This window comes from Littorina saxatilis, unplaced genomic scaffold (assembly GCF_037325665.1).
Source record: "Littorina saxatilis isolate snail1 unplaced genomic scaffold, US_GU_Lsax_2.0 scaffold_333, whole genome shotgun sequence".
NCBI lineage: Eukaryota > Metazoa > Mollusca > Gastropoda > Littorinimorpha > Littorinidae > Littorina > Littorina saxatilis.
In genome coordinates, this window is record NW_027127971.1 from 15,001 (window position 1) to 42,500 (window position 27,500).

Consider the following 27,500-nt stretch of genomic DNA (forward strand, 5'->3'; position numbering starts at 1 on the left):
TGTGTGTGTGTAGAGCGATTCAGACTAAACTACTGGACCGATCTTTATGAAATTTGACATGAGAGTTCCTGGGTATGAAATCCCCGAACGTTTTTTTCATTTTTTTGATAAATGTCTTTGATGACGTCATATCCGGCTTTTCGTGAAAGTTGAGGCGGCACTGTCACGCCCTCATTTTTCAACCAAATTGGTTCAAATTTTGGTCAAGTAATCTTCGACGAAGCCCGGGGTTCGGTATTGCATTTCAGCTTGGTGGCTTAAAAATTAATTAATGACTTTGGTCATTAAAAATCTGAAAATTGTAAAAAAAATTAAAAATTTATAAAACGCTCCAAATTTACGTTTATCTTATTCTCCATCATTTGCTGATTCCAAAAACATATAAATATGTTATATTCGGATTAAAAACAAGCTCTGAAAAATAAATATATAAAAATTATTATCAAAATTAAATTGTCCAAATCAATTTAAAAACACTTTCATCTTATTCCTTGTCGGTTCCTGATTCCAAAAACATATAGATATGATATGTTTGGATTAAAAACACGCTCAGAAAGTTAAAACAAAGAGAGGTACAGAAAAGCGTGCTATCCTTCTTAGCGCAACTACTACCCCGCTCTTCTTGTCAATTTCACTGCCTTTGCCATGAGCGGTGGACTGACGATGCTACGAGTATACGGTCTTGCTGAAAAATGGCAGCTACTTGACTAAATATTGTATTTTCGCCTTACGCGACTTGTTTTTCTTGTTCGTATTGTCATTAGAAGAGTTTAGGGAGACAAATGTCGTCGCATCCTTTTCTTGTCTATTTTACTTGACCAAAGACTGTTTTCGGCAGAAAGAGAGAGAGAGAGAGAGAGAGAGAGACAGAGAGAGACAGAGAGAGACAGAGAGAGACAGAGAGACAGAGAGAGAGAAATCAGAGAGAGAGATCACAGAGAGAGATCACAGAGAGAGAGAGAGAGAGATCACAGAGAGAGAGAGAGAGAGAGAGAGAAATCAGAGAGAGAGATCACAGAGAGAGAGAGAGAGAGATCAGAGAGAGAGAGAGAGCTTCTTCTTTTCCTTTCCGGCCTGGTGACGTAACAGGGTATCGCGATTCTCTCGCCATTCTCGTATCCTTTTTCTATCTACCCCAAACTCACTTGTTGTTTGCGACACATTTCCATTGGCGTTATTAATCAAATAGTCAAGAGCTGACAGCTTAAATGCAACGGTGTACGATTTGATCCGCGGCATCTTGTAATCATTGACTTGCAGGCGTTTGATATGGTTTGCAAGAGCGGAGGGAAATCATTCACAAAACTAGCAGATCAAGTGCGGAATTTTTATTACCCCTGATTTCAATGGTGCAAAGTGGGGGGTGGGCGCTTACAAGGTACTATACCCTATGCACAGTTTTGGACTAAAAGTGGGGGTGTGGGCGCTTACTCGATACTGGGCGCTTACAAGGTACTACTTGCATTGTAATCCTGGGGGGGGGGGGGGGGGATATAAATGTATATAACGCGCAATGCATGCCTGTTAACTGACTATAATTAGAATTTTCATTTGAAGACTAGCATAGCAGTGTGACACGTGGTTCATTTGTTATTACCTTATTACAAAAAGAACAGGAGAACGGCACTGACGCAACCGGAAATAGAATTTATCAATGAAATGCTACCATCAATTAAGGAATCGATGCGATGTAAATTATCCCAAAACTGTCGTATGATCACGACATCGTTTAGCATTTAGGATCAAATGGTGCCAATGTGTCCACAATGCACTAATCACAGACAAGTTATTCGCTTTACGTACATGTAACTCTCCAACTGATATTTTGTGCCACTTGAAACAAATGGCTTTCGAAGGAAAATTAACTCCAATATGTAAATATTATGCATGAATTTTAATATTTACTTGCACTTTTTGAAAATAAAGCTTTTTCTAGGATAAGGTGTTTACCCCCTAAATGTATAAGTCATCCGGTAGAAAAACCGGAAGTATCGTGTTCTAAGCATATGTATATGATTAAAAAGTTAATTGTGTTAATGTAGAACATCCTGTCGATGTATATGTTTAGGTTTTGAATACTTTAGGGGAAAAGCATAGCCAATATTCATTCATCTTCAACTAACACCCCTAATCTCAGGGCCCATTTTGTTTGTGGGGGTAGGGTTTCAATCAGTCAAAAATCACTTTCATTTAGTATTTTCTGCCATTTCAAATACATACACGTAATTGCAAAATGTCTTGAATTTTAAGATGCTTTAACTGACTATACCAAGAAAACCTGCACTTTTTGCAGAATGAGTTTTTTGTCCATGATTTATGTTTAAAAGTGTCAATTCTTACGGCAAAAAATGATAACGGTTGCCTCACCAGAGAGCACGCACCAACGACGAGAATCGTGTCTGCCAATTGAAATGCATATATTTTGAAATAAGGGGAATCATAGCATATTTCACTGTAAAGTGTCTCACTCTAATACCTTCTGGGTTCATGGTGTATTTGGTTAAGTGAATTGCAGATAAGGCTTTTTGAAAATGACAGCTATACATATATTTTATTAAAACTGAAACTGGTGGAGTGAAAAACAGACATGTTCTGAAGAAGTCGTACTAAAATCGTGTATGGGCTTGAACTTCACAGTTTGCGTGTTATCTTTTCAAGAAAACCCGTTGTCATCGCTAACAATGACCTAATTTACAAATACATATCTGTAGGTCATTGTCTCGGTTTTATTTTAGAGAGGTAGTGTACAAAATGTCGTTTTGTACGTTTAAATTGCATGTCCCTTATTTCAGTCACATATAAATTAATAGATAAATGCGCATACCTTTATTAAACGTTACTTTCACTTTAAGATTGCTTCTAACATTTATTATAATTTCTGACAAATGCACGCTATGTAATAATTTGATAACATTATTGACGTCATGTGGTAAAACCGGAAAGTTGAATTATTTTGCGATAGCAAAATCCTTTTACAATGATCCCTTTCCTTTTCTAACGAGGTGATCTTTAATGTTATGGGTACAAATCTAACAGATTGAACCATATTATCCTTTATCAAGCCTGTGTATGTGTAAACTCTTTTTCACTTCGACCCGGTTCGGTTTTCGGAGTTGATTCAGAATCATCCATTATGTATTTTATATGACTGTCGTTTTCCTTGGTAAATTAACAATTGTTGATGTTAAATGATTCTAGCTGTGAGAATGAACAATTTTCAAGATGTTTCTGATTGCGGGTTTAACCAGGCGTTCGGTTATCTATACATATCGATTGAATAACAAGAAGAGCAAACGCTCGATCGAGTCACTTTCGCAGTTCTGAATATTATATGAGGCATCAGATGGACAGGAAGAAATTGCTATTCACAACACAATACAGATGTAAATAATTTGATGTAAAGAATAATCCTATAAAGTTTGAATCAAATCCGATGAATAGTTTCAGAGATATGATATTTCAATTTTTTTCCTTCAAGACATACCTGTGACCTTGAAAAAGGTCAAAGGTCACCAAAGCAGACGTCAAAGTGTAGAGGTCACTGGGAGTCACGTTCACATAAAATTTGAGCCCGGTCACTTTTATAGTTTCCGAGAAAAGCCCAACGTTAAGTTGTGTGTTGCCGAACAGAAAAGGCTAGTTATCTCCCTTGTTTTTCTGATAACGTTCGTAAAAGGCTACAGATGTAAATACTTTGATGTAAAGAATAATCCTACAAAGTTTCAATCACATCCGATGAACTTTGTCAAAGATATAAAATGTCTAATTTTTCCTTTGACGCTGACCTGTGACCTTGAAAAAGGTCAAAGGTCAACGAAACCATCGTTAAAGTGTAGAGGTCATTGGAGGTCACGACTAAACAAAATATGAGCCGGATCGCTTTGATAGTTTCCGAGAAAAGTCCAACGTTAAGGTGGTGTCTACGGACGGCCGGCCGGCCGGACGGCCGGCCGGACAGACTAACACTGACCGATTACATAGAGTCACTTTTTCTCAAGTGACTCAAAAATGGCATTTCCTGTTTTGTCGTCCGCATGTTATACAGATGTTGTTAAAAATAAAACTGTGTATACGAATTAGGCATTTTACTTGCTTTCGTTTAAGGTATAATTTGCTTATATCCGTATGCAGTCAAGCGATACATGACGTTTTTTTGTAACCTACCTCCTGCGTCATGGCTGCATTTTTGCAGAATATGGGTTATGTTACGAAAACGCTTCTCATTCTTATGTGGTTGGGTTTAGCCATTTTTCGTTTACCGAACTGTGGCTGCAAATAAAACGAACTTTCCAAAACACATAATATCTAATGTGACCACCCAAAGTAACCCTCCCACTATAGCCAGCCAGGTGACTATAATGTTGTAGTTTGTAATACTGTATGATTGCGATTGACGATTGTCCTTTTATTGTCTCTATTCTTATGTCTTAGTTTAGCAGGGACAGATTGTAAGACTAGGCGTGAGCCTAAAATCTCCATCCTTGAGTAATAAAGTTCGTTCGTTCGTTCGTTCGTTCGTTCTCACACACACACACACACACACACACACACACACACACACACACACACACATACACACACACACACACACACACACACACACACACACACACACACACACACACACACATACATACACAGCGACCCTCGTCTCGATTCCCCGTTTATGTTAAAACATTTAGTCAAAACTTTACTAAATGTAAAAACGCACTCTCGTGGCCTTTTTGCTTCATAATCATATTAAGATCATAATTTCCATCTCACACGGCATAAATAGATCCCTGCGCCTTGAGTCCGAGTCTGGAGATACGCGCACGATATAAGACTTCATATAATAATAATAATGATAATAATTTGGGGAACATTGACAAAAAAGAAAAAATTACCTATTTTTTGTTAATCGCCAGTCTGTTCAATATTACAATGCAAAGAAGAAGGAAGGATAACTGAAACGAGTTTCGAAGAAATAGTAGCAAAGTTCAGGAAAATTACGCAATCTACTTCCGGGAGAAGACCACACTTATTTTTTTTACGGAATTAGTTAATATGCATTGTCAGTGGTGTATGCACATGGATGCCTTACATGCGTGAATGGACATTAATTTTATCCCATGACCTGCCTCTTTGGCTTTGTTAGCTGAGAAGGTGATTATTCTGCATAATCTAGTGTTACTGGGGGATAATCTATGGTCATCGAGCCTCGATCTCATGTCTTTGGTCTTTGTCTTTGATCTCAGAGTACAATTTGAATAATTTGTAGAGGTCATCTGCATATTTATCGTTGACTCCGGGACTACTTTCTTTAGCAAAACGATTGATATATTCTACGGTATAAAAGTCGAACTCACGTTTGGCTAACAATCTACACACATAAACATTGACGAAATAAAGAAAACAACAAAGAATGCACATTATCTGTAGGGTTGAAAAGAGCTGAGTGAAGATTATGACTTGGCCGAAGCGGTGAGAGAGAGAGAGAGAGAGAGAGAGAGAGAGAGAGAGAGAGAGAGAGAGAGAGAGAGAGAGAGAGAGAGAGAGAGAGAGAGAGAGAGAGAGAGAGAACAAGAACAAATCTTTAATTGTCTAAGGCCACAGCCCCTTACAATAGTGGTTAAAATAACAGCAATAGTATGATCTGCACAGTTATAAATTATAGTCACGCATAAAATTCAACACATTATACATTAAAACCCTAATGACATGTCACTGAACCTCATTTATAAGGGTTCGTCTCTTCTGTAGCATGAAGAACACAAATCTGCTGAAGCTGTTCATCACATTTTCCTCATTAGTGCCACAGAAATACACAAGTTGTTGTTGCAGCGTCTTGGAGTTCGAGATTTTCAAATACTTTGCTCGAAGGTCTTGATAAAAAGGACATAAAAATACAACATGGTGTTCATCTTCTTTATCAACTGTACAGAGAGGACAGTTTCTTGTCGTTTGGTTTGGTGCGTACCGAAACTTGTGAGCGTTGATTTCGGATACTCCTGCGCGGAAACGAGTAGGAGCAACTCTGTACTTGATATCTTCGATTAATTCAATGTATTTCTCTTTTTCCAAGCATGTTTTGTAACAATTATAAATGTCGAAACGTTCACTGCATTCTAAAAAGGAGAACCATTCTTGACAAAAACAATCTTGTAGAGAGAGAGAGAGAGAGAGAGAGAGAGAGAGAGAGAGAGAGAGAGAGAGAGAGAGAGAGAGAGAGAGAGAGAGAGAGAGAGAGAGAGAGAGAGAGAGAGAGTGCGAATGCGAAAGTTTAATTGCTAGGCCATTGGCCCCTTGCAATGGGGAAGGGGGGAAGGGAAATAAGTGTACATATATTTTCGAAACCATGAATCGTTTAACAATGCACCGATCATAGGGATGGTTCAAAATGTCCATCCCTTTCCCGACATGGTAGTTTCCGCGTCAGTGTTCGTATTGTCCGTTTGTTCTGTGTAATGCAAATTACACTGTTCTCCCAAATGTCAACATGAGAACAAAAGTCCCGAATTACACCCACAACATCGATACGATATCCGATATCAAAAAGCTTTGCTGTCAACCGAGGTAAAATTTAGTCACATCCCGGAGTGCAGACACTTCATGAAGAGCAGATCGAAGTTGATCGTCGAATTTTCTCCTGTCAACGGGTGAACCATGCCAAAGCTTGTCAATGTACTCCTGCTCTTCTCGTGGCATGTGGCGAGCTGCTTGCTTGATCAACCAGTACATGCATGGACTTCCGTCAATACTGCAATCGGTGACCAACACGAAATCGTCGGTTTCACAAAGCAGTGATTGTCTGTCACCTGAGTTGTCATGAACCACCCTTCGGAAAGAATTGTTTCTGTGCACATTTTTCACTGCACGCACAGCTGATCTGTCCTTTAGTCCTGACACATACTCCTTTACAGCTGGCAGACTGTAGCCTAAGTCAGATGCCTGTTCCTCTGCTATATCCAGTGTTTGTGTACATTCTCTTGTCTAAGACTTTGTTTTTAATAACCATGTATCCCAAAAAAGACACACAACGCGACTCAGTGGCCCGTGGTGACAAACACACGGCGTCAGCTTCACCCTGTATATTGTTATCACACCCAGTCGAAATGGTGTCAGCAGTGCGTGCGACACGTGCACTAATGTCACTATCGCTGTGTTGTGTGTCACTTTCACATTCCAGCGGTTGTTGTTGAGTTCTTTGTGGTCTCGAAACAATGGAAGGCTTGAACAGTGAAGAAATGTCATGACTTGCCTTCAATATGTCGTCACGGGTTTCTTTCTTTCTCTTTCGTTCTTCGGCTCGCTGCCTGTCACGCTGAACCTGGCTTGGCGGTTTTCGGCGAAAATGCTGAGTCATGGCTGGCCGGTCCGAGTCAGAAGCTGACATAAGTCGCAGAACAACTGTAGTTTTAGTGCCTTCAGCACTAACTTTCCACGAACAGACTGTGTTTTCCTTGAGCAGGGCTTCCAGTGAACCTTCAAGAGCTGTTGGGAGTCCAACACCTTGCATTTTAAGGAAATATTGAGCGTTTCTTTCAGTTAAATCGAGAGCTCGAAATTGTCCACCCTGCTGCTCGAAGATCTCGCGAGACCCCCCGAGAGAGAGAGAGAGAGAGAGAGAGAGAGAGAGAGAGAGAGAGAGAGAGAGAGAGAGAGAGAGAGGGGGAGGGAGGGAGGGAGGGAGGGAGGGAGGGAGAGAGGGAGGGAGGGAGGGAGGGAGGGAGAGAGAGAGAGAGAGAGAGAGAGAGAGAGAGAGAGAGTGATTTAAGGCGCATAACTTTAGTAAAGTTGCCGTTACGAGGAACGCTTCATAGGTAACCTGATAACAAGGACTCTATCTGTTCGCTAGAATATGCTTAACCGTTATTAGCCCCGCATGTGCAGTGCATTGGTTCTTTAAAGGTCCAGACCATGCTGTTTTAGCGTCAAAAACGCTTCGAATCGTGTTCCTGCGCGACCGAACACTTCCCGATGTTTGCAGTTAGTTAGAAAACCACTTTCTTACCGTCTTCAACAATGTTTGGTTTACTTCGGAATCTTCTAAGGCCGTAATCCGACGAATTTTGTGACCGAAGCGACGGATTTCTTCTCCAAAACGACCCGCCATTGTGCCGCGTGATCTTCGCGAGACTGGCTTATGAATAAATTATCCGTGACGTCACACTGTGTGAAGATGGTTGTTTACCAACATGGCAACAAGCGTAACTGCAGACGAAATTGAACCGTACATGTTCGAACTACCAGTTTCTCTCCTCGAATCAAGCATGAAAGATGAGGAGCGGAGGCCACTTCCAGCAGTAGTGAAAAGACAGTGACGATGAAAATTGCGACTCTGTTTGTCTCAGCGATCAAAGGTAAACACGCCCGCTCTCTGTGCTGAACTTATCGTCTGCTTTCGAGTCTGTGCTATTTTTTCACTCTCGCCTTGTCAACGCACTCACGAATAAGTGGGATATTGTTTAAGTGTTCATGCATTGCATTCACGAGTAAAAGAACAACAGCTCATCGCAGTTTTAACTGTTCTTGATTATTTCAGAGACTGGTGTCAGAGTGGCCACTGCACCTGTTGTATTGTGTGGGAGGGGCAGATTTGAGAGAGAGAGGAAGCTAGCCTGAGGTACATTGTAGAATGAAAACTTGCAGGGGAGCAAGAATGCATCACCAGCCACGAAGGTGTACATACAACTTTTTTTGAGGTGCCTATATTTGTTTGATTGTTAAATGTATGTATTTGTTGTTGTTTTTAAAGGCTATCAAGAAAACTGTTGTCATTTAAATTTGTAACACTCAGGCACATATAGTTTCACACACACACACAAGATTAACTCACTTGCATGCCCACAGAAGAAGTTTGCTCTTCACATTGTTCTGTTGTTGTTGTTTTTATAATGTAATCATTGTAACATCAACACTCAGTAATAACCAATATTACAACACAATCACTTTTTCATCAGAACTCACTCACATACTACATGTATTAAACCCTGGTTTATGGACACTTGCATTTGTACTTTGCATGGGAAAGCAGCCTGAATTTCAGATGAACTTTAATAAAAGAAGATTTATATGTATGTTGCTCTAGATGCATGTTTTAATAAATAATAATGACATTCAGGAAAGTAAAAGGACTGTTGAAGTTTGCTGTTGTAAAATGTCTGATGATTAGGGTTCTGTTGCACATTTAGTGAATTGACTGTACCAATTGCTGTTATTATTTACACCCAATCAGTGCATCCACATGATATTATGTAGCTTAAATTAAAGAACATGTTTTGATGTGTTCAGAACATACCGACAAGTTGCACACTCACTGACTTTCCGAAAGAACAGGAAAGTTCTTCCTGCCTGTCTGGTCACTGCCATCAGAGACCTCTTTCTGTCACAGAGCTACACAGGCTTCAAATATATGTAAGATAAATAAAAGGTACATTACAACTCTCAACTGCGGGGTGTGTGTGTGTGTGGGGGGGGGGGATGTGCATAACCATTGCATACTTAAGGTCGGCTTAAACTGCAAACAGAAATGTGGAGCTTGCGTAACAATTCTTGCTTTGTCAGATTTGGAGATAGGCAGCCTCAGTCTATATAGTTGGTCACCAGTTGGGGCGTCCTGCTTGGTGACAACTTGAGCTTTGTCAACTGGTCTAGCTGTAGCAGTCAAAGTCTGGGCACTGTTGCATTGTAGTCTTGCTGTGTATGCAGAGCTTTGTTGTAGCTGCCAAGGCCAGTGTTGCCATAGGCCAGTGTTAGGATCACCACCCCCTCAAACAGCTCCTTCAGTTAACCTGATGCCTGTTTTAGACAGAAAAAAAAAGTTACCACAATCAGCAGAACTTTCACTGGAGAATGGGCATAATTCTTTCATACTTTCTTTCTCATAGCTTTTTTTGTTTTTATAATCTCTTCATTACACTAAATAACATCCATCTTAAGACCTATTCTGAGCCTGAATTTAAGTTGACTAGTAATGATATTAATCATAATGTATTTATTTTTATAATGTACAAACTAGAGTATGTATGTGGATATGTGTGTGATGGTGCTGGTATGGATATGCGTGGTTTGGGTTATGTGTGTACTGATGTGTACATTTTATGTGTTTTGTATGTTTTGCGAGTGCGATTTTATGTGATGTTATTCTGTACACCAGCCAAAACAAAATGTCTGGTATATTAGATAATAAACGCACCTTTAAATTTATTAGCGACTACACCCCGTCACCCTGCAGTCCCCCTCCCCCCCATTACACCCTACACTTTTAACATTGTATAAAAAATCATGTCCCAATATAGGTCCCTAGTTACCTGGGAGGACGTTAAGCTCCATAATCAACATCAACAACGTATTGAATTGAATTGAAAAGCTGGGGTTAGGAGGTCTAACTTCTTGAATTAAAGTGTTTTTTCTCAGGTGCATGTAGTTTTTTATTTGCTTGAAATCATGGTGTATTCTGGTTGTAAGAGAAGAGTCAATTTCCTTGTAAGCCTGCAAAATTAAGATTTGTCATTTTTGAAGTACATTTTTGTAAGAGTCCAAAATAGTCCAGGATAAGGAGGAAAAACATAGGGTGGGTCAGGAAATCTGAAACATTGCATAGTTTTGTTTTGCCTATGTAGACACAAAAAGTACTCAGAGTACTCCTCCCCCCCCCCCCAAGAGAGCATAGCTTAATTTTAATTATTTTAATGCCACTGTTAGCAAGAGGAGTACTACAGACAGCAATCAAACAGTGGATTTTTTCTGTAGACATTGTTATTTCTGTTTAGGTGTTTCAGTAGTTTTCTATGCGGATAAATCATGCTGCATGATCACTAGAAACAATCCAGCTCTGTAGCATGCAAGTTTTTTAAAGGTTTTTTTCCCATGTTACTCTGAGAGAAAAAAACAACCCACAGAGATAAAGTTGAACTGGCAGTTTGACTGAAGCAGTGGTAATAACACAGAGTGCTCTTCCTACAATCAATTTTTTTTATGTGGATGATGATGTCCATACATGTACAGTTTGGTTGTATTATTTTGCTAGACTATTTGTTTCTGTTAGATATATCTGCTCACATGATTGTTGTTCATAATTTGACATTACATTTACTGCTGATCAAAATGTATTGTTGGAATAGGTCTGCTTAATATTCTGACTGCAGTTTTGTAATAAAATCAAATAACACAGATGTTTTAAGTATCAAAGCGCTTTTCACACACACACACACACACACACACACACACACACACACACACACACACACACACACACACACACACACACACACACACACTATGAGTATGACTGCAAACATGAATTTGTACTTGTATTAATTATAATTACTGTATTACAGAACCTGATCTGAAAAAAAGGACAACAGCAAATTATTCATGCAAGCTTGCTGTATTAACGATTTCTTTATCCATTTAATACAACACTGAATTAGAAGATAACAACTATAACAACGTGTGTGTGTTTGTGTGAATGTCTATGTGTATATGGACGGACACTGATTAAACCTGAGACTCATCGATTACCCAGGTGAGTGTAAAAGAGGGAGAGAGAGAGGGAACTTTAAGGTGGGTGCATGGGGACGGACATGTAGTAACAGATATATGTTTTAATCTGTAATCTTAACACATGTGCTTAAAATTAGGAACAGATGCCATTCCACTACAAATACTGTCAGTCTGACAAAAACGCCCAGTGACACTGAACCCCTATCCCTTACAGAACACATTCAGTATACATGTACTCACTTCCTTTCGTCTGCGTTTAGTGAAAGCAGATCGTTCTGATGACATTGGTATCCGGTTTCTGACCTCCTGTGAGTGGTCAACAATTGTCGGAACTGGAACTGCGTTAGGCAACAGCTGTTTTGTGTGTGCCAGGTTTTTTTGCCGGCTTAACTGCGTTCGCATTGGAAGAAAGTGTCGCGAAACACAGCACATCGTGTTGGCCGTTTCCAGTTAATCAGTCTTGCTGCAGAAGTTGTAAGCCCATCGGAAAAAGGTGACAACTGATGCCTGAACCTTTTTTCTATACTTCATAGCTATCAGCAGCCGTGCGCATTCCTTCGGCGTGTTGTTGATGCTCGATGTAGGCAAACGCCCACTTCAGCGTAAGCTGTAACTTTCGGTTTCCGGGTACAAAATGACGTCACAGCCGGTTCTCGTCTACTGGCGGCCATTTCGAAGTCTCGTTTAGCAGACGAATTTGGCGGAACGTTTTTAATTAAATCACAATGATAAAGCTACGAATCGGTGAATTTCTTTACATTTTTGGAATCTTTAGGTGCATTTCTCTAACCTTCAGTCATCGGTTAGTGGTTCTAATAACCTTTAAAACAGCGTGGTCTGGTCCTTTAAGTATGACCCGATTCTGACGTCACAGACTGACCACCACCACTGACCGACGAACTTTGCAAGGTTTCTCTAAAACAGGTAAACGCGTCGTTCACACAGTGCGAATAAATATGATGTTAAAATCAACAAAGGGTATAACACCTAACGAATAGCAGTGAACAATATGTGTTCACAGACTGCTTCCCTTTTTGTAAAGTACACTATGTTTAATTAATAACTGCAGATTAATAAAAACGCACTCTTGGGGCGTTTTTACTTAATATTAATATCAAGATCATGATTTTGGGATAATTGACAAAACATTTGACCTATTTTTGTTCATCGCCAATATGTTCAAGATAACAATCTGAACAAGAAGGCAGGATAAATGAAACGAGTTTCCAAGCAATAGTAGCAAAGCTCAGGAAAATTACGCAGTCTACTTCAGGGAGAAGAACAACCTTCTTGTTTATGCAATTACAGTCGAACCCACTTATTAAAAAATCGCTTAAAGGCACAGTAAGCCTCCCTTAAACCATCATTGATACTGTCAGGCTTTTACACACAGTACAAACACCCTTTCATTTAATTAAACACTCACCGCTTGAGAACATCATAGGTGCCCTCCGTAAAGAGCGAGCAATTTTCAAAGAATTTATTTTTGCGTGGTTTATCTTACCCCTGAGCCATCCTGAACCCGTGTGATTCAGTTTCCCTTTTTCACAATGTAGTCGTCAGTTAGTAATTTGAATGCGACTCGATGTGAGCTTATCTGCAATATCACGTTATTATGTACCTCTGACTATGCACGAAACAAACGGCTGTGGTTCACAAGAACTCTAGCGATGGCTTTTGACTGTTCAGAGGAACTGGCGAAAGGCATTAACCGTCGTTTGCTACGAGAACCACGACCTTGCGTGACCCTGCTTCCGGGCTTTTCTTTTTTCAAACTTTCAAAACTTCGATTTGTACTGATCTTGTCTTGATGAAAACATAATTATTTCATGATTTAAGAATGTGTGTGTAACAAGCTGTCAATTTATTATTTAGATTTTAAAAGTTAGGTCAAGCGCCAAAACGCACCACGGTCCGATAGTTTCTGAGACAATCCACAAAATGAATTCTTTAAAAATTGCTTGCTCTTTACGTAGGGCACCTAGGATGTTCCCGTTTGGTGAGCGTTCAAATGGAAGGGTGTTTGTACTGTGTGTAACAGTCTGACAATATATGTGATGGTTTACGGGAGGCTTACTGTGCCTTTAAAAGGAGCATCACTTATAAGAAATGGCTTTTAATGTCCCTGCTAAATGCCTTCTTTCTTCCACTTAAAATTGTACGGATAAAAGAAACTTCGTTATAAGAAAGCAAGAGTTGACACACTTTCCTTGGATATAGGAAATAAACATTTAGATTTACATTTCGTTCAATGCTCGCACCGGATGTGATCCAGACTGAATGCTTAGCTTGTGGCGTATGCATACTCGGACATATATTCCAAAGTACTTGCTTTCCCAATGCGTGCAAGTTCAGGTTTGTGTGCACGTGTCTCTGCGTGAGTGATTCTTTGTTTTACACGAGCAATTCAGCCTCTTGCTCGAGATTTGCATGTGTCAAAGGGCGCGATCAAGCGTATCCGGCGGAAGTGCTAAAACTAGCCATAACATCCTGATGACAAGGACTGTGTGCGCTAGAATATGCTAAACCGTTATTAGCTCTGCATGTGCAGTGCATTAATTGGTTCTTTAAGTATGTCCCGGGTCTGACGTCACGGACTGACCACAACCACTGACCGACGTACTTTGTTAGGTTTCTCTTAAACAGGTAAACGCGTCGTTTGCACAGTGCGAATAATAAATAATGTATAATTTTAAAATCAACAAAAGTCATAACACGTAACAAATAGCAGTGAACAATATCTGCTCACAGACGGCTTCTCTTTTTGTAAAGTACGCTATGTTTAATAGATAATTGCATATTCATAAAAACGCACTCTCGTGGCGTTTTTGCTTCATAATAATATTAAAATCATGATTTTGGTAAAATTGTAAACAAATAAAAGCATGACCTATTTTTGTTCATCGCCTGTCTGTTCAAGATTAGAATGCTAACAAGAAGGAAGGATAACTGAAACGAGTTTCCAAGAAATAGCAGCTTCAGAAAAATTACGCAGTCCACTTCCGAGAGAAGAACAACCTTCTTTGTATGGAATTAGTTAATATATATCTTCAGTCATATATGCACACGGATGCCCTACAAGCGTCAATGGACATGTGATCAATCGCATGACAGTCTTCTGCGTTCGTGGGCTGAAACTCCCCCGTTCACTCATGTTTTTGCACGAGTGGAGTTTTACGTGTTTGACCGTTTTTACCCCGCCATTTAGGCAGCCATACGCCGTTTTCGGAGGAAGCATGCTGGGTATTTTCGTGTTTCTATAACCCACCGAACTCTGACATGGATTACAGAATCTTGCGCACTTGGTCTTGTGCTTGCGTGTACACACGAAGGGGGATAAGGCACTAGCAGGTCTTCACATAAGTTGACCTGGGAGATCGGAAAAATCTCCACCTTACCCAACCAGGCGCGGCCGGGATTCGAACCCACGACCTTCCGCTTTGGAGGCCGGCGTCTTACCACCAAGCCATTGCGCCCGTCTGCATGACAGTCTAAAATACACCCTATGTATAACGTATATCCAGTAAATATAAAGCACCAGATACATAAAACATCATAACATCAAAGGCGCACATTTGTTTTTAAACCAGCAGTTATGTAAACGATCGAGTAGTGCATCAGAACTAAAGCAAACTGAGCACAATAAGAAAGTGATTAACTCATGTCAATAGTATGCGGACATACGCTCTCAGACCATCACGGTCCTTATCATTCTCAAGTGGAATGCTCTGTCATTAAAATCAGGCCGACTTCTTGTACACACCTTGCTCAGAAGATGATGTCAATTAAACCAAAATCATTGTGATTGTATCCACCCAAACTGCGTCTCATTCTCGCCATCACACACACACACACGTCATGTGTGCCCGTTTGTAAAAGTGGAGGCGGCACTCTCACGACCACATTTGTTCATGAATTTGATTGAATGTGTTGTCACACAATGTTTGACTCGGTCCGGACTATGGGATTGCATTTCAGCTTGCTACCTTAAAAATTACGTTACGAAATGTTCATTCAAAATTTGCCATGTTCTTCCTTTTTTTTTTTTAATCTAAAACTGATTTGCAAAAGTTATATGTGGCCATTTCTGCGAAAAGGGACATTCTTGATCTAAGCCTCTGATTGGAGAAACGCGGGGTCAAGTTAGAGCAACATGTAAACAAACTTTGCTGTGCTGACTTGACGCCCACTTCAAGTTGTAATTCTAAAATGTTCAATGAATTATCAGCGATAGCACAATGAACAGCAATGACAAGTAATGGAAAATAGATCTTGGGATCAACATTACAAACTTCTATAAGTGTTTATGTTCATTCCTCCTCAGGAAAAACACATCGAACCGATGACGAGTTGACTGCGATCAGGTGCGATCATGCCGAAAATGGCGACGGAGTGCCACGGTTTTGTTGTGCTTCGAGATGCATTTTTTCGTCAAGTTAAAACAACTTACCTATTTTTAAAATGTTTAAAAGTAATATAAACTTTCATCTGGAAGCACATTCAGGAAAGTGGTGTCGCCAAATCACCGCACAGCCACATTTCACTAGACGGATCTATACGCATAGTTCAGGTACATCTGACTTTCACGCTACCGTAGACTTGCTGTATACGAAGAAGCAGACGACAAACGCAGTTGCCCGTTGAAGAACAGTTACTCCCCGTTTTCGTCTTTAGTTGCTTCCCTTGCTAAAGTTACCGACACTGATCTTTTCAGATCAGTGGTTACTGACTGGTGCATTCTTTGCAGCTGCATGTGAATTGTGATACAGTGGAACCCCCCTTTTAAGACCCCCCAATTTAAGACTCCCTCCTTTTTAAGACCTTGTTTTTTCAGACTTTCTGTTCATAACCTCTATAAAATTACCCCCATTTTAAGACTCCCTCCTTTTTACATTTAGTCAAGTTTTGACTAAATGTTTTAACATAGAGGGGGAATCGAAACGAGGGTCGTGGTGTATGTGTGTGTGTGTGCGTGCGTGTAGAGCGATTCAGACCAAACTACTGGACCGATCTTTATGAAATTTGACATTAGAGATTCTGGGATTGATATCCCCGAACTTTTTTTTTCGATAAATGTCTTTGATGACGTCATATCCGGCTTTTCGTGAAAGTTAAGGCGGCACTGCCACGCTCTCATTTTTCAACCAAATTGGTTCAAATTTTGGTCAAGTAGTCTTCGACAAAGCCCGGACTTCGGTATTGCATTTCAGCGTGGTGGCTTAAAAATTAATTAATGACTTTGGTCATTAAAAATCTGAACATTGTAAAAAAAATAAATAAATTATAAAACGATCCAAATTTACGTTTATCTTATTCTCCATCATTTTCTGATTCCAAAAACATATAAATATGTTATACAGTTTGGATTAAAAACAAGCTCTGAAAATTAAAAATATAAAAATTATTATCAAAATTAAATTGTCGAAATCAATTTAAAAACACTTTCAGCTTGTTCTTTGTCGGTTCCTGATTCCAAAAACATATAGATATGATATGGTTGGATTAAAAACACGCTCAGAAAGTTAAAACAAAGAGAGGTACAGAAAAGCGTGCTATCCTTCTCAGCGCAACTACTAAACCGCTCTTCTTGTCAATTTCACTGCCTTTGCCATGAGCATGAGCGGTGGACTGACGATGCTACGAGTATACGGTTTTGCTAAAAAATTGCATTGCGTTCAGTTTCATTCTGTGAGTTCGACAGCTACTTGACTAAATGTTGTATTTTCGCCTTACGCGACTTGTTAAGACCTGATTTTTCTCAGATTTGTGGAGGTCTTAAAAAGGGGGTTCCACTGTAGTGGAAGGGCAAGTCAATCTTCTCAGTTGAGCACGGAATGTTGTGCTGACAGAAGTCACTTTGGGATAAGACAACGATTTTATTGCCGAGGTCAATGCTGTTGGTTCAGAATAATTATGTTGCATTTCGCCCGGACATTTGTGACTCCGAAGTCGAAGTAGATACTTTGATCACGATGGCGTTGTGAACGTTCATGATGACAACCCACACTACGAATCGGTTAAAGACTTATCCAAGAATATATTGCGAAGCAAGGTCTTCCTCTTCCTGGTCGTTTGAACGCCCGACATCGTAAATGAGAACCTGTTGCTCTTACCGTTTGCTGTCTCAACTTAGATCTATGACAGGCTACAATTTCAGGTAAGTTACCATATGTGGGCGTCTTCAATCTTGGCACGGAGAGTGTGACATTTTGTAATTTAAAGTTGGATTGTCACAAAAATTGGCATAGTAGTCCGTTGTTCTTAATTAAACTGAAACACATACTTTTCAAGAGAAAAAAAGCAATATTTTTGGCAGTTAAAAGTCCGTTAAATCTCATTTTTAAGCCGATTTTTGTGAAATTTGGTTAGTAGGTCTGTTGTTTCTAACTGAATATCATAACATACTTTTCAAGACAAAAACCACAGTTTTGGCAGTTTGAAAAACCGTTAAACCCCATTTTTTCACCGATCTTAGTGAAATTTTGTAGGTAGATCTGTTGTCCCTAACTAAATTTCAATTCAAACTTTTGATGAAGAAAAGTAAACTTTTGTCCGTTAAGGTTTGATATTTTTCTTTGATTTTGACGATGTTTGTTTGATAGGACCACAAACCCTGACTGAATTTAGATATACACCTTTTAACCTTTGCCGTGCTTCCTGGGTTCACCTGTTCCCAGAGACACACTAAAATCATTGTAACTCTGGAACCATTAAAGGTATCGTTTTGAAATTTTAAGTATCTCTCACACACCTAATTTGCTCTCTGTCTGCAATTTTTTAGTGTGTACATATGTACATTAATTAAAATTAATTGATTATGTTAATTAACATAAACACTACCGATTGCGCGGGTTCACGCAAACCCATACTTTTAAAGAGTAGTAGTGATTGTAACTATCCCTCTGCCGACGGCGCGGGTTCTGCTACACCCATAACTACCAAAGCGGCGGAACAGTGTCTGTCTGCCTGTTTGTCTCCAAGAGACTGTCTGTCTCTCTGTCTGTCTGTCCGTATCTCTCTGTCTGTATGTCTGTTGTCAGTTGCTCTGTCTGTCTGTCTGTCTGTCTGTCTGTCTATCTGTCTATCCGTCTATCTGTCTATCCGTCTATCTGACTGTCTGTCTATCTGACTGTCTGTCTGTCTCTCTCTGTCTCTCTCTCTCTCTCTCTGTCTCTCTCTCTCTGTCTCTCTCTCTTAGTCTCTCTCTCTGTCTCTCTCTCTCTCTGTCTCTCTCTCTCTTAGTCTCTCTCTCTGTCTCTCTCTCTTAGTCTCTCTTTCTTAGTCTCTCTCTCTTTCTTAGTCTCTCTCTCTCTCTTTCGTAGTCTCTCTCTCTCTTTCTTAGTCTCTCTCTCTCTTTCTTAGTCTCTCTCTCTCTTTCTTAGTCTCTCTCTCTTTCTTAGTCTCTCTCTCTCTTTCTTAGTCTCTCTCTCTCTCTCTCTCTCTCTCTCTCTCTCTCTCTCTCTCTCTCTCTCTCTCTCTCTCTCTCTCTCTCTCTCTCTTTCTTAGTCTCTGGGTTTCGTCCGAAACATTCCTGTAGTACAGCTCTTTCATCACTATGTGATAACTGGCTATCGGCAATTAATCGTTCGGACATATCAGGGGCTGTATTTCTTGATTTTAAGAAAGCTTTTGATCTTGTAGATCACACATTACTTTTACATAAACTCGCATTGTACGTGAACAATCCCGCAACGTGTTCATTCTTTAAATCATATCTTGTCAACAGAACACAGTATGTTTCTATAAACGGTAAAACATCTCCCAAAGGATGTTTAAAGAGTGGAGTCCCCCATTAATGACCTCCCCCTTCATATATCTAATTCCAAAGTTAAAACGGAATTTTTTGCAGATGATTCGACGCTTCACACAAGCTGTAGGACTGTTCAAGAAATTGAAATTTCCTTACAGTCTAGTCTGAATGAAGTCAACAGTTGGTGTAACCAGAATTGTATGATAGTGCACCCAGGAAAGACAAAAAGCATGATTATTACAACAAGACAAAAACACCAGTCACGACCTCTTAAGTTAAATCTTTCTCTGGAATCACAACCTGTTCAGCAGGTAACGGAACATCGTGTTTTGGGTGTGATAGTCGATCAAGAATTAAAATGGCAATCTCATGTACATTATATTTGTCAAAAAGTATCCAAGAATTTGTTTCTGCTATCAAAGTTAAAGCAATATGTCGATATCGCAACACTAAAACTATTTTATCATGCCCACATCTTATCCCATATTAATTACGCATCAACTCTTTGGGATGGCGTCTCTGATATTCACATGACAAAATTAAACTCTCTACATCGTCAGGCAGCTAAAATCATGTTAAATGGTCCACAATTATTAGCTGATTTGAAGTTAAAGAATCTAAACTACCTGCCGCTAGTTAAACAGTTACAGTTTAATAAGACTGTAATGATGTATAAAGTATATCATGGCGAAGTGCCCATCTATATTCAGGACCTATTTCACAGAGTCACCGAAAGGTACGGGTCTATCAATTTTCTACCACCAATACCCAGGATTGATTTGTTCAAAACTAGTCAAGCCTTCTCTGGCGCTATGGTGTGGAACTCCATTCCGTCTGTAATAAGATCACTAACCTCACTAAAGAGTTTTAAACAAGCTCTGCATAATCATTTTATGTCTACCTAGATGGCTATACTAGTCTTAACACACGTGCAAGTAGCTGTCAACAATTGACAAAGCTTTATGAATTACACAAATATGTTCTTTATTTTATGTATTATGTGGAATTTATGTTGCGATTTTCCATCATCACTTCATCATCATCATCATCATTATCATTTACACCATATAATCATTATTAGCATTAGTGTAAACGTTGGTATCGTGTGAATTTTACCGTCGATCACTTTACATGTGTTAACATGTTGCATGTTTCGCTTTCGATTTGTATGTTGCTTACTTTGCCATTTTATTGTTTATGTTTATTTGCTTGTTTGCGTACTTGTCGATTGTTTGCTGGTTCGTTCGTTTACTTTGTTTATTTGTCATGTTGCTTTACTTGTTTATCATTTGTTAGATATTTGTATTAGAAGTAAGGACCGGTTGTAAGAAAAGGCGTCGCCTTAAACCTCTATCCTTGAAAAATAAAGTTCCATCATCACCATCATCTCTCTCTCTCTTTCTTAGTCTCTCTCTCTCTCTTTCTTAGTCTCTCTCTCTCTTTCTTAGTCTCTCTCTCTCTCTTTCTTAGTCTCTCTCTCTTTCTTAGTCTCTCTCTCTCTCTTTCTTAGTCTCTCTCTCTCTCTCTTTCTTAGTCTCTCTCTCTCTCTCTTTCTTAGTCTCTCTCTCTCTCTCTCTTTCTTAGTCTCTCTCTCTCTCTCTTTCTTAATCTCTCTCTCTTTCTTAGTCTCTCTCTCTCTCTTTCTTAGTCTCTCTCTCTCTCTGTCTTAGTCTCTCTCTCTCTCTCTTTCTTAGTCTCTCTCTCTCTGTTTGTCTCTCTCTCTGTCTGTCTCTCTCTCTCTCTCTTTCTTAGTCTCTCTCTCTCTCTCTTTCTTAGTCTCTCTCTCTCTCTCTTTCTTAGTCTCTCTCTCTTTCTTAGTCTCTCTCTCTCTTCTTAGTCTCTCTCTCTCTCTTTCTTAGTCTCTCTCTCTTTCTTAGTCGCTCTCTCTCTCTTTCTTAGTCTCTCAGTCTCTCTCAGTCTCTCCCTCCCCCTCTCCCTCCCCCTTTCCCTCCCCTGCAAGAAGTCGGTGAAGGGAGAAACTCGATGCACCCACTGAAGAAGCGCTGTGGGTTTCCCTGAACCCACCCCGTCCTTAGAGAAATAAACGGTAAAAACCCTCTTTCAAATGTATGGGTTCAGAAAAACCCGCATCGTCGGGCGTGTGTAGTCAAAAGCGGCATCCGGCAAAGGTTAAGAAGAAAAACAAACTTTTGTCAGTTAAAACCCGTTATATCTCATTTCTGCACCGATTGTGGTCATCAGACGTTGAGGTTAAGCAGACTGATATTTATAGCCTACTCCAACAGGATCAAGCCTGGTACAGGTTCACAGGCCAAATACCTGAGTGTACTGGCTGAATAACAGTGTACGGGCCGAACAGAAATATGTACGGATGACGTCACGACGAAATTACGTATTGTAATGACGTTCAGCGTTCCATTTCGTCATTTTGAAGAATAAATTGCATTGAATTTGCTTGTCAAAATCAGTAGCCATTTGGTGTGTACATCTATTTTGAGTTTTGAACAAAATTCAAACAAGCCTTGCAGCATTTCGATTATATATTTTTTTTTTATTGATTTTACTGAATTTTAAATCGATTTTGTCATTCAAAATGCACTGTTTGGAGAGTAACATGCTTGTGGTGTGTTCTCAGGAGTGTTTTTTCCAAAGTCAAATGTCTCTTGAATCTTTGGGGTATGGCAACATAATGATTTCATAAGAGACATCCATAGTGTGATTCGACTTGCTATTCACAGCACAAAGAAGCCAGTGAAAATGTGAGTTCTTGAGACCATTTGTTATTGAAAATGTTAGTGTATGTGCCTTGCTGGCCTTAGATGATTCTACTCTCATATTTTCTTGAAAAATGGATGTACGCGACCGACTTTTTACCGTGCCTGTTTAGGCGAAATGCCTTGTCATTTATCAACTTTGCTTAGCATCATTTAACTTTCATCCTTTGTGGTATTTTCAACACCTGTATCGCATTTGAAAACTGTGTAATTTTAAAAAACGAGCACTTCAAAGTTGCGTGTTGACCGATGTCACACATTTCGTCGCCATTTTGACTCGCTCATCGGATTACAAAAATATATTATAAATTCACAAGAACAGATTTTTGTAATATTGAGCGTTCATTTTATTAGTAAAATGCCTCAGAAGGCAAATGAATAACATTTGGTTCTGTCATATTTGCAGCAATGTGTCCCAACACATCCCCAAAGTTGTACACCTATCAATTTTTGGTCTGTGCTCAGTATCAGAGACGCCCACATATAGATTGCAGTGTGTGTGTGTGTGTGTGTGTGTGTGTGTGTGTGTGTGTGTGTGTGTGAGAGAGAGAGAGAGATAGAGGGAGAGAGAGAGAGAGAGAGAGAGAAAGAGAGAGAGAGATGATGATGATAATGATTTTTGTTATGATAATTGAGGATTGGTGTTGATGGTGATGATGATGATGTTGATGACGATGATGGTGGTGGTATGTGTGTATTTGTAGGTATGTTTATAAACTATTTTTTAACCAATGTTACTCCCTTTCTCCCAGTTTGCTCGCGTGGAACAACAAACAAGTACAGCAATTCACCGGACAGTGCAACAACTAAAGACAGTAGTGCCTGGCCACAAAGCAGGTGTTCGACAGAATGGAGCCACAACAATGACCAGCCGGTTCCAGTTACAAAGAAATCAGCATGGTTTAACCTTGGGACTTTGCTCAGTAGGTAAAGACAGTTTAATATTTATTTTTACAATTTGTCAGTACTTTAATAAAGGGGACAAATATAGTTATGTGTGTGTTTATGTGCTGTTTTCTCCAGCAACGAATCACCCACAAACACACACACACATACGACACACACACACATATACACACACACATACACACGCACACACACGCATAAACAGGCACACACACACACACACACACACACACACACACACACACACACACTACATTTTTTTAATGTCACCAGCTTAGAAATGGCAAGTGGATATAGGTACCAAACACCTGACTTGAGCTGTGCAAATAGTAGTTAGTAAATAATATGTTGATTAACTCTGTGGTTGCCTTTGTTTCAGAAAAGCAAGTTTTCTGCCTGGCGAAAGAGGCAGAAAATACAGAGGAGGGAAGGAACTTCAGTCTTCAGCATGGTGCATCAATGCAGTTTTGTGTGTGAATGAACAGCACAAATCCATTTTGACAATTTCTTGATCTTCGGCCACATCAAGTTCGACCCTGATTGGCATTTCGGTTTGTTGAAAGTAAAGGGAGACGTTCGACAGCAGAGTGCACGGAAAGGCCTAACATTTTCAATTCAGGGAAGTGATGGACAGACTGACAGACCCACAACCTTTTCCAAGTGTGCAAGGACACACAGCACCATGTTACTTTCCACAACTGGAAGCTGTATATACAGGGTGGTCCAAAAACATGTAGACAGTTTTGCGTGCCTGTCATTTCTGCTACAGGGCTCCCACCTATTCTTTTTCACCTGGAATGTCTCACACAAGCATGAAAGTTTAGTAAGGCACAATTTTTTCTTCTTTGCAACATCATTTCTGGGCGTAGTTCAATAGTTTATCACATTCTCAATCCAAGCACCTCGTCCCCAGATTTTTCTCCTCCAGATTTTTTCCTCTGGGGGTACTTGAAGGAAAGGGTTTACCACAACAATCCACAGACAATACAAGCGCTAAAGGAGAACATTCTTTGTGAAATCAAGAGGATTCCACTCGAGACCTTGGACAGAGTTATCAACAACTTCAATGTCCGTGTCGCAGCCGTAATCCAGAGACGAGGTGCTTGGATTGAGAATGCGATGAACTATTGAACTACGCCCAGAAATGATGTTGCAAAGAAGAAAAAACTGTGCCTTACTAAACTTTCATGCTTGTGTGAAACATTCCAGGTGAAAAAGAATAGGTGGGAGCCCTGTAGCAGAAATGACAGGCACGCAAAACTGTCTACATTTTTTGGGACCACCCTGTATATGGGGGAAACTAAACAATTATTGAATTAATCCTTGTTATGAAATTCAGAAGTACCACAACTTCAAGTCGACAAGCAGCAGAATCTAGTATTGTTTTCAGCAGACAGCCTCCAATAGTTTGTGTTTGTATGTGTGTGAGTGAAGACAGAATAGAACGTGGAGGGGGGAGAGGTAGTATGTTACCATTGAAAGAAGAAGAGATATTTGAAGAAAAAAATCATATGGCTGATTGTTTTTGTTTTTTTGCATGGGAGGATAGAATGATAGAAAAAGACGAGAAAAGTACAAATTAGTGTAACGTTACAAAAAGGGCAATAACTCTGGAATGAAATATCATTTTGACCTAAAACCATACAAGTTATAACGGCAGATGATTGAACTTGCTATTTCCCGGCAAAAGTTTGTTATTAAAAGTTTGGCCATTTTAAGTCATTTTGAGGGTATCTCCGAAAAAGGTCGATAACTCCGTGAAAAGTAAATTTCAAGGTCTGAAATACTCACATCATGTTCTAAATATAACAGTCTGTCAAATAAAATCAAAAACTCAAATTCGATAAATTTGTCAAGATTGTCCCTTTTCGCAGAAATGGCCACATATCGTATTCCTTATTGACTTATGTATCCGAAAATGTAAAGAGGTGTTGTGTTTGATTGAGAATGTTGCTTAAAACGAACAAACCCGTTAAATAGACGTTTTCTTTATTGTTCGATAAAGACACACAACATTGCAATTCCTCTCTTCATTATCACTTGCTGATTCAAAAAATATATAGTGTTATGTTGTTCGACGTTGAACATTTGCTAAAAACGAATACAACTCTTTAAACGGGAGTTTTGCTTCCAGCCCTCGTTTTCCAAGCTCTCAAGACTACTAATTCATGTATCCAAGATAATGGAACGTCATATTGAGTCCACAACGCGCGAATGACATCTTATCCCATGACCTGCCTCTTTGTCTCTGTTAGCTGAGGAGGTGATTATTCTGGATAATCCATCACAACCATATGGATAATCCATCACAACCGAGTCTCGATCTCACCTGTCATTGGTCATTGTCTTTGATCTTAGAGTACAACGACGAAATAAGAATTAAACTAAAACAATATACTTACAGTTTTGTTCATTTGCTATCGCTTTTAGAGCATTGATTGCTAAATCTGGTTCAACAGAACAAGCACTGGGCGAAAAGTCACGTTTTGGCACTATAGAGGGCCCCAAAGGGGGGGTATCATCACGATCACGGGAAGGGAAATTTTAGCTTTCACGATCACAGTTACCTTGATTTTTGTTTTCACGATCACGAACACCAGTGGCAAATCACGGTCACGGTAAAAGTTGCATGTACAGAAAGCACGTGTCAAAGTAAACACAACCACACAGTAATTCGCTCCTCTGGATCTATTCAACACAAAGTGAGAACTGTACGTTGCACTTTTTTATTATTAAAAACTAGGGGGGGCCGGGGGCATGCCCCCCCCCCCCCCGGATTTTTTTTCAAAAAACGGTTAAAATCTGTGCAATCTGGTGCATTCTGGGCATCATTTTCAGGGCTGTAATAGTGTTGTGACCCCCCCGCGGGTTAGGGGGAAGAATTTACCCGATGCTCCCCAGCATGTCGTAAGAGGCGACTAACGGATTCTGTTTCTCCTTTTACCCTTGTTAAGTGTTTCTTGTATAGAATATAGTCAATTTTTGTAAAGATTTTACCCAAGCAGTATGTAAGAAATGTTAAGTCCTTTGTACTGGAAACTTGCATTCTCCCAGTAAGGTAATATATTGTACTACGTTGCAAGCCCCTGGAGCAAATTTTTGATTAGTGCTTTGGTGAACAAGAAATTGACAAGTGGCTCTATCCCCTCTCCCCCCTTTCCCCGTCGCGATATAACCTTCGCGGTTGAAAACGACGTTAAACACCAAATAAAGAAAAGAATAGTGTTGTGATCTTGTTCAAAATCCCATTTTAGCCTCCCCCCACCACCATTCAACACACCTTTAAACTGGTGAAAACAACACTACTGTGCGCTGGCTTCATTGAGACCGGCGCCCGGTCGCGTTGCGCGATATTCACACGGATCGTTTATGCGGAAATTTTTCAACTTCACCGGAATAAATTTGACTTTACCAGATTTTGAAAACGGCTTTATCGGATTTCCGGCAATTACCGGAAAAGTAGCATGCCTGACAAAAATAATCCCCAACGAACATGACTTTGATCGTCTTTGACATGAGGATCAAGCCGGTGACCCAAGCTGGCACGTCTCCCCGCCATTGTTTCTGAATTTAACCCATTGTTGATATTAAAGTTTACAGGCGCTAAAATAAATCCAAGCTTAATGCAAAGAAGCGACAATTAGAATCTATGCCAAGCGTGTCCACGTTGCTGGGATGAAAAACACATTCCTAGTTTCGGTTTTGGCTACACGCAGACTTGATCTCGAGCCAGTCGAGGTCACACTGAGCGAGTGACAGCCGGACGTGGCAATGTCGACCATGTCAATGATCTCACTCAAACTCAAAGATCTTGAACAAATTTCAAGATATTTGCCTACATTCAGAACAGTCATAGAGCAACATAGATCAACATACCTTGATATTTCGTCTTCGGAAAGACCGACCTGACCTTTCCACCAAGGAAGGCATTCTCGCCGCCTGCTTTGGTCTGGCTTGAATCCACAAAATATAACAGAAGTTCGATGACAGTACCGCTGCACGCCATTTTTGATCTTCGAATTCGAATTTGACTGAATGCACTCAAAATTTTTGCACGAAGCCCTTCCATTGGATGAAGTTTGGCAGACTTTTGCAATTTGCCTTCTGATTGGATCTCTTTTTGTGTGTGATTGGTTCTCTTAAAGGGAAGCAATCGCTGTCAAAATCATATTTCTGAATGTGTTGTTGCTTCCCTTCAATCGGGATTGGCTCCTTGACGAATAGAGGATCATAGAGTGATACAGCTGTGAAAAATGTACGTTGAAAATAAAATGCTTTGCAATAATGCCCATCACGATCACGAAAACAAATGACGATCACGATCACGAGACTTGATTTTTTTGTCATCACGGATCACGGGCAAAGTCCCATCACGATCACAGAAATGGAAATTTCGGCAATCACGGTCACAGAAAGGTCAAAAAACGCCAATCACGATCACGATTTTAAACCCTTTGGGGCCCTCACTATAACGTGGCATATAACATGAAACATGAAGTTAATCAACTGAATTTTGTGGCATTATACCTGTGCGATTCACATCAAGTTAGAAAAACTGCCGTAACGCAATAAAATCCCTGGGATTTTAGCGGGGTGCAAAACACAGTAAAACATCGAGTTTT

At 39.9% G+C, this 27,500-nt stretch overlaps 2 long non-coding RNA genes across 2 annotated transcripts; one reads left to right on the forward strand and one right to left on the reverse strand.

Moving 5' to 3' along the window:
• Positions 1 to 7,883: 7,883 nt before the first annotated feature.
• On the forward strand, positions 7,884 to 11,159 carry LOC138956347 (uncharacterized). The gene is made up of 2 exons (XR_011452618.1): positions 7,884 to 8,342; positions 8,525 to 11,159. It is a non-coding gene; the product is annotated as an uncharacterized lncRNA (long non-coding RNA).
• LOC138956346 (uncharacterized) lies at positions 9,269 to 12,337 on the reverse strand. Its single transcript, XR_011452617.1, has 2 exons — positions 11,728 to 12,337; positions 9,269 to 9,780 (listed from the first exon to the last, which is right to left on the reverse strand). It is a non-coding gene; the product is annotated as an uncharacterized lncRNA (long non-coding RNA).
• Positions 12,338 to 27,500: the final 15,163 nt, after the last annotated feature.